We start from the raw sequence: 8,566 nt of genomic DNA on the forward strand, positions 1-8,566 counted from the left end.
ACAATGTGTCTTGGAGAAGCTCGGTTAGAGTTGAGGCGACCTGGGGTCCGATATCCCTCTGAAAGCAGTGTGTCAGAATCTTTGGTGATATTTGGGAAATTTTCTTTTATAATATTCTCTAGTATGGCTTCCATTCCTCTGGGTCATTCTTCTTCCCCTTGTGGAATTCCTATAACTCATATGTTGGAAGGCTTCATAAAGTCCCATAATTCTGACAGTGAACGTTCTGCTTTCTCTCTCTTCTTTTCTGCCTCTTTTACTATCTGAGTTATCTCAAAAACTTTGTTTTCTACTTCTGAAATTCTTTCTTCTGCATGGTCTAACCTGTTGCTGATACTTTCCATTGCATCTTTAAGTTCCCTAATTGACTGTTTCATTTCCTTCAGCTCTGCTATATCCTTTTTATATTCTTCATATCGTTCATCTCTGATTTGATTCTGTTTTTGAATTTCCTTTTGGTTATTTTCCACTTTATTAGCAGTTTCCTTCATTGTTTCCATCATTTCTTGCATTGTTTTCAACATGTGTATTCTAAATTCCCTTTCTGTCGTTCCTAACATTTCTTTATAGTTGGAATCCTCTGCAGTAGGTACCTCATGGTCCCTTGGTGGGGTTGTTCTGGACTGGTTCTTCATGTTGCCTGGAGTTTTCTGCTGATTCTTCCTCATGAGTGATTTCTTTTATCTGTTTCTTTGCCCTAATTTTCCTTTCACTTCCTCTTGCCCTTTAAGTTCTCGTGCCTGTGGACTGCTGCCAAGGTCATAGAGGGCTCACGCCAGGTTTGTTGTTTCTAAGTCCTGCTCCCATCCCAAATCCATGGTAGATCCCCTGCCCTTCTTTTCCAGGCCTTCTCGTGGTGACACAGAGGCAATGACCTCCCTGCGGCCCCACCGCCCCGGGACGCAGCTCCGAGCGGTGCCGGCGAGCCGAGAACCAAATTTTAGATCAGGTGGCCAAGGATCTCTTTAGCCAAGTCTCATAGAAGCAAAGCGTAGATAGTAAGGAATGTACCACCTATGTGGATATCTGAGAGAAGCGCATTCTTATCAGAAAAACAACAAACACCAAGGCTCCTTAGCAGAAACAAGCCTGGTATGTTCTAGAATTGGGAGGAGGCCAGGGCAGCTGGCATAGTGTGAAGAAATAAGAGTGCATTAGATAAGTCAAGGAGTCAAATAGCCAGACTAGGTTCTGTGATAATATAGGTCTGGGAAAGGACTGTGGCTCTTCCCTTTGAGTAACTTTGGAAGGCCCTGGAGATCTGTGGGTGGCAGTGTGCATGGTCTCACTGGCCTTTTATGTGGGTGTTCCTGGAGATCTGTGGGTGGAGGTGTGCCCTGGTCTCACGGGCCTTTTATGTGGGTGTCCCTGGAGATCTGTGGGTTGAGGTGTGCCCTGGTCTGATTGCCCTTTTATGTGGGTGTCCCTGGAGATCTGTGGGTGGAGGTGTGCCCTTGTCTGATTGGCCTTTTATGTGGGTGTTCCTCTAGATCTGTGGGTGTTCCTCTAGATCTGTGGGTGGAGGTGTGCCCTGGTCTGATTACCCTTTTATGTGGGTGTCCCTGGAGATCTGTGGGTTGAGGTGTGCCCTGGTCTGATTGCCCTTTTATGTGGTTGTCCCTGGAGATCTATGGGTGGAGGTGTGCCCTGGTCTGACTGGCCTTTCATGTGGGTGTCCCTGGAGATCTGTGGGTGGAGGTATGCCCTGGTCTGACTGACCTTTTATGTGGATATTTCTGCAGATTTGTGGGTGACATTGTGCCATGGTCTGACTGACCTTTCATGTAAATGTTCCTGGAGATCTGTGGGTGGAGGTGTGCCCTGGTCTGATTGGCGTTTTTGTGGATTTCCTGGAGATCTGTGGGTGGTGGTTTGCCCAGCTGTGACTGGCCTTTTATGTGGATCTTCTGGCTGTAGAGAATAGAATGGAGCAGTGGGAACAGAGAGACCAGTTCAGAGGTTTGTAATTATCCACATAAGGAATGGTAGTGATTTAAACTCACATAATAGTAGGAGAGGTGTTGAAAATAAGTAGTAATTCTGGGTATATTTTGAAGGGTGAGTTATCATGACTTACAGAGGAACTAGATATAGGGTGAGAAAAAGATGAGCTCAATGATTCAAAGTTTTGGCCTGAGCAAGGACAGAAAACTGCTATTTATGAAGGATAACAGTAAGAACATTGCAGAGGTGGGGATTTGGGGGAAAAGGATGAAGAATATTAGGAATAAATTTTGCATGTATTAAATTGGAGATGCCTTTGGACGTCTATAGAGAGCCTTCAGGTAGGCAGGTGTGGAATTAAGGGATGATATCTGGGCTGGAGATATTAGTGGGAGAATCATTGTGAGGTCAGACATTAAATTTGTGGGCTCATCCTAGATAAAGTGCCACATACTTCATTGCTGAATATCACTATTGTTACCTGTGAAGTACTCCCGGGGGCAATTTGGTGAATGTAGTGATATTCAGCAATGAGGTATATAGCACTTATTCTAAGATGAGTTTGCAAACTTAATTATATGATCTCGTACATCCACGGCTCTGATGGCCATTCCAGAAAAGGAGGTCCAAAACTGCTTTAAAGGGTTGACCTGTTAGTAGAGTCAGTGTATAGCTTCCCAAGGGGAGTACTTCAGCAGTCACTGTGGTGATATTCAGCAGTGAGTATGTAGTAGGACTTTTTCTAAGATGAGGTATATAAAGCCATGGGACAGAAAGAGATCAATAAGGCAGTAAAAAAAAACAATTAACCAACCATCCAAACAACCAACCGACTGACCAAACAACCCAAAGGAGCTTGATATTCTTAAAGTCAGGACAGAAAGCATTTCATGAGAGGCAGACAGTGACTCAAAAGCACCAAAGAGGTCAAGTAAGATGGAGAACTGAGAACTGGCCAGTGCATTTAGCCACGTGAAGGTCACTGAGGCTGGATAGGAGCAGTTTGGTATGAGCTTGGCCTGGTTGGAGTGGGATCTAGAGAGAATTCTAGGAGATAGGGGGTATAGACAATTCTTTCAAGGAATTTTCCCATTAAAAAAAGAGAAAAAGCTATTCAACCACTAAAATGGTGCTTTTCATCATCACAGAACACACCATCTGTAATGTGTACAAAGAAGAAATGAGGGGTGAAGGGAGAGGATGTCAAATTGGGAAAGGCTGGTGGTCATTTCATTTCTTCTCTTTCTTCTTATCCTTCTCATTCATAGCCAGGATCACCATGAGTTTTCTGAAGAGAGTAACAAAATCTAAAAAGAGATCAACGCAGTGCCAGATATAATCTTTATCTCCATTTTCAGCCTTTTCAATAATGAGTTGAGTGTCAAAAAGGAGAAAGCTACACATGACCACCAACCCCACATACAGGTTTGACTGGAAAAGCCAAATCGATCCAAAGAAAAGGTTTCCCAGGGAAGACAAGAACATCAGGCTCATGGCTGACATCAAAATACCTCCCAGAAAGAGGTAGCTGCAACGCCTGGCATAGAGTGCACTCAGGGTGAAGCAGGTGAAGATCATTGCTGTGCCCATGAAGGCAGTAGGAAGGACGCTGGGATTGATGGCAATGCACAACTCCAGGGCAGGGCCCAGCTCAAATCCTGAATGAAATGAGTGACCACATGGACATAGGCTCCTGCAGCCACCACAAACATACATTGAGCAAAACTTGCATAGACCTTCAAGTGCTTCTGTGTGGAGGGGGTTATATGGGAAAATTTTGTTTTTATTTTTATTTTTTTTTGGTTCCTTTTTTTTTTTTTTTTTTGGTTTTTGGCCGGGGCTAGGTTTGAACCTGCCACCTCCAGCATATGGGACCGGCGCCCTACTCCTTGAGCCACAGGCGCCGCCCTATATGGGAAAATTTTAAGAGTGCATCAGAGTTGATCTTCTGATCAAATATATTCATGGTTCCAGAGTCTATGTGGCAAAGCTTCCCTTCTTCTAAGCCCACCTCTCCAGAGCCATGAGTTTTTCCAACACCGAATGTACTATGACTTTGCATCTTTTGTATTAACCTGGATGGAGGTGGAACACATTCTTCTTAGCTAAAGCATCACAAGAATGAAGAAGCAAGAATCCAAAGTACTCTATTCTAATATGAAGACAGAAGATGAGCTAATACAGGCGTGGGGAGACGGGAATGAGCAAGTGGGAAGAAGGGAGGAGGGAGGAAGATGGGGGTTCTAGTGTATGGCACACCTCTTGGGGGTGGGACACAATTATAAGAGGGACTTTAACAAGTGCAATCAGTGTAACCTAATTCTTTGTACGCTCCATGAATCCCAAACAATTAAAAAAATAAAAAAATTTTAAAAATTGAAAAAGGGGAGAAATGGTGCAATAACTATAGCAGTAGTAGGTTTGCTTTTGTATTTTAGGTAATAGAAAAACAAACCAAATGTTGATGGAATTGTCTAACTTAAAGAGGAGAGCAATTAGAGAAGGTGGTCCACTTGAACAGGGCAAGTAGAGAAATTAGTTGTAGCAAGAAAGTACGAATAAGACTGAGTAATGTGGCTCACACCTGTAAACCTAGCACTCTGGGAGGCTGAGCCCGGTGGATCGCTTGAGCTCACAAGTTTGAGACCAGCCTGAGCAAAAGCAAGACCCTGTCTCTTTTATGCCATTCACCGCTGTTATTCTCTTTTCCTGAGAATAATAATTCACTGCTGTTATTCTCTTTGTTCTTTCATTGACAGATTGGTAGGAACCCATCAGTTCATCTCTTCAGTAAAGTACTTCGTCTGTATCCTAGCCCATGAATTTATAAAGATCACTTTTTTCACTGAATGCATTGCTCTTGTAATCTGTTCCATTAAATTCATGATTATCCATTTTTCTATGCACAGCTGTCTTTCCCATTAAATCGTAATCTCCCTGATAGCAGTGATCATGCCCCAACTATGGTAAGTGCTCAGTAAAGCTAGCTGACTTTGTCTCTACCACTTTCACTGAAAATGTTTTCCTTCCTTAAAAACCCCTAAGGAGGAAAGCCTATTTTTATTGCCCAGGTAAATGTCCTTCAGGTGCTAAAAATTATTTTAAAATTGCTGCTCGGTCTCATCTTTCCCACTCTTTATTTTACTTCTCTGTTTTTATCTCTAATTTTTAAATCATGGTTTTGGTTTTTTTCCTTTGGCAGTTCTCCAAAACATGTCTTTTCCCTTTCTCCTTTTTAAATTTTCTTCCTTTATTGTTTTATTCTTCTCTGTGTCTAATTGTAAATTCTGGGATGTGTGTAGACGGTGGGAAGCCAGAATAGACTGAGCAGTAGCTGCCTTCTACAAGAGTGAGGAGAAAGACTAGAGATTGGCCAAACTCTGTGTGTGCACCTGAAAGCTTGTACAGGCTGACATTCCAGCAAGGGAAGAACATGTGACAATACATGGAAATAAAACCATGAAATTTTGTCTTATCCATAGTTACATATTCATCCCCTAGCCCTCAAATATTTGTTCAATGAATGAATCAATGAATTAAATATTCTCATAATGATCACTTCTCTCTCATTGAGGGCTAGCCATTAGTTTTTTATGTTCACATGCTCATTTTGAGAGTATCATTTCAGTTATAATCAATCACTACTGTAAATTTCCAAGCAGTAAAAATAATAGCTAATATTAATTGAGCATGTATTCGAGGCAAATAGAGCAGAGTGATCAAAAGTTTATACTCAGGGCTTGGTGCCCGTAGCACGGTGGTTACAGTGCCAGCCACATACACCGAAGTTGGCGGATTTGAACTGCCAACGACAACTGCAACAACAACAAAAAATAGCCAGGCGTTGGGGTGAGCACCTGTCGTCCCAGCCACTTGGGAGGCTGAGGCAAGAGAATGGCTTGAGTCCAAGAGTCTGATGTTGCTGTGAGTTGTGACACTATAGCACTCTATGAGGGCCACGTAGTGAAACTCTGTCTCAAAAAAAAAAAAAAAAGAAAAGTTTGTACTCAGGAGCCATATGTCTGTCCAGATCTCAGCTCTGCCACATTGTAGCTGCATCACTTTGGATAATGTTTCTTTCTTTATTTATAAAGTGGAATTAACCATACATACTTCCTAGGGTGGCTGTGAAGAGTTAGTGACTTAATATAAATCTTGTAGTAATCTTAACCTTAAATCTAAATGAATATAAATTTTTTGGCCGGGGCTGGGTTTTGAACTTGCCACCTCGGGCATATGGGGCCAGCACCCTACTCCTTTGAGCCACAGGTGCCGCCCTAAATGAATATAAATCTTAATCTTATCTTTATTTTTCAAAGATGAATTGACTGATGCTTAGATTAATAGCTTCCCCACATTTATCCACCTTGTCAGCAGCTGGGGTTCACTTCATCTCTACTGCATAGTCTGACTATTATGGTGATAGGAAATGCCCAGACAAGAAACAGTGTCTCTACAGAAAACACAGAGACAGTGGATGTAAAGGTGGTGGTGTTGAGGAAATGATTGTGGGAGCGAATTGGAAGAGAGGGGAAGTTCATGGACAAGTAGCTGGAATGTCTCGAGGTTGGTGTTCACCCACGCTACTGAGGCATAGTCAGGATGGAAGAGGGTAACGAGTGTTCCCGGTCTTGAGGCACAGCCCACTCCTAGTTCCAGAGCTTGTTCTTAGATGCCCTATCTTTGAAAACTAAAAGACAATATTCACATTAGGATGTCAAAATTATTTCCAGGCTCTCTTTGTGGAGTTATAATTCACTCGGACATTGAATGAGGAAACAAACCCAGATGGGTGGACTTCTTTCTAATCCCCATTTTCAAGGATTTATTGCTATCATTTTCTTTCAAATGACTAAATGATTTAATTATGCTGCCTGAGGATGGCAGAGCTATAAACTTAATTACTCAACAATTTACTCATTAAAACTGTTACTGGAACAATATTTTGGTGATATTAAGGAGCTATTCTAGTGTCTTTATTATTCTCATATACCTTCCCCTTCATTCACCGTAGTCTGGAATGAAGAAGTCTAGAAAGAAACCAAAAGAAAAAGAACCCAAGAAACAGAGAAAAGAATACATTCTTTAAAAACTAGAAAAAACTGGGATAAAGCAGGACTAAACGCGGGAAGCCATGAATAGACCACCTTGTCCCACTTCTTTTTTTTTTTTTTTGGTGAGACAAAGTCTCACTCTGTGATGTGGCATCATAGCTCATGGCATCCTCAAACTCTTGGGCTTGAATGATCCTTTTGCCTTCCAAGTAGCTGGGACTACATGCGCCCAGCTATTTTTAGAGATGAGGTCTTGCTCTTGCTCAGGCTGGTATCAGACTCCTGAGTTCAAGCAATCCACTCCGGCCTCCCAGAGTGCTAGGATTACAGACATAAGCCACTGAGCCTGGCTCCTGTTCTACTTTTAAGGGAATGTGACCTCCAATAGATAGAGTATAGGGGCCATAAAATGGAAGCATTAAAGGGGTGCACTTCCTTATTCCTTCCCTTCACTCCCCACTTTTATGTTGGATGTTTCCTGAGAGGGACATTATCAGGCTTAGAATATGGAAACATGGGAGGTGGCCGAGATAACTGTAATAGAAGCAGTGACTCTATGGGTTCTTTCAAAGCCTCAAAAAAAAAAAATTATCAAAGTAAAATATACACATATAATTTACTGTCTTACATTTTATTTATTTTTATTAGAGATAGAGTCTCTTCAACTTATTTTTATGTTGTCTCTTTCTGGCAGAAGTAGTGAAAGTTTTTATTGTATTCTGTCCAATCGAGCAGGAAAACGATAATAAAACAAGCCAATTAAAAATGAAAAAAAAAAAAGATAGAGTCTCACTTTGTCACCCTTGGTAGAGTGCTGTGGCATCACAACTCACAGCAACCTTCAGCTCTTGGGCTTAGGTGATTCTCTTGCCTCAGCCTCCCGAGTAGCTGGGACTACAGGCACCTGCCACAACACCCGGCTATTTTTTATTGCAGTTTGGCCCGGGCGGGGTTCAAACCCACCACCCTCCGTAGGCTGGCATCCTACTCACTGAGCCACAGGCACTGCCCTGTCTTTACATTTTTAAATGCGTAGATCAGTGGTAATAAATACATTTATAATCTTTTCTTTTTTTTTTTTCTCTCTTCTACTGCCTTCCTTTTTCCCCTTTCCTGGTCTCTGGTAACCACAAATCTATTTTCTATTTTAATGAGGTCCACTTTTGTTTAGCCCCCACGTATTGGTGAGAACATGTGATAGTTGTCTTTCTGTGCTTAGTTTATTTCACTTAACATAATGACATCCAGTTCCATCCATGTTCAAAGCCTTTGTTTCCTAAGTAAATATTGTACTGTGCCAGTGCTAGAAATAGTTACTGCTTTCTGCTGATTTTGTGTTTCTCTTTTGATCGCAGGGGGAAGTAGGATGAGGATAGGTAGGAGGGAAGGATTGTTGTCTCTGGATTTGCCCAGGTAGGGTTTGGGCTGTAGGTAGTTCTCTGATTCCACCTACAGGTCAACCAGGGATGTGACCACTGCTATTCTCCTATTACTTTCCTCTTGACTGACAGTCTCCAGATTTTACCAAAGAGCATGAAAGAGCCCAGAATATGCTTTACACAACACAT

The 8,566-nt window shown here is 42.0% G+C and overlaps 1 pseudogene across 1 annotated transcript; it reads right to left on the reverse strand.

Moving 5' to 3' along the window:
• Positions 1 to 3,085: 3,085 nt before the first annotated feature.
• On the reverse strand, positions 3,086 to 3,941 carry LOC128567745 (bax inhibitor 1-like; annotated as a pseudogene). The gene is made up of 2 exons (XR_008374921.1): positions 3,870 to 3,941; positions 3,086 to 3,723 (listed from the first exon to the last, which is right to left on the reverse strand). The product of XR_008374921.1 is annotated as a bax inhibitor 1-like (transcript).
• Positions 3,942 to 8,566: the final 4,625 nt, after the last annotated feature.

Source organism: Nycticebus coucang, chromosome 16 (genome assembly GCF_027406575.1).
Source record: "Nycticebus coucang isolate mNycCou1 chromosome 16, mNycCou1.pri, whole genome shotgun sequence".
Classification (NCBI taxonomy): Eukaryota; Metazoa; Chordata; class Mammalia; order Primates; family Lorisidae; genus Nycticebus; species Nycticebus coucang.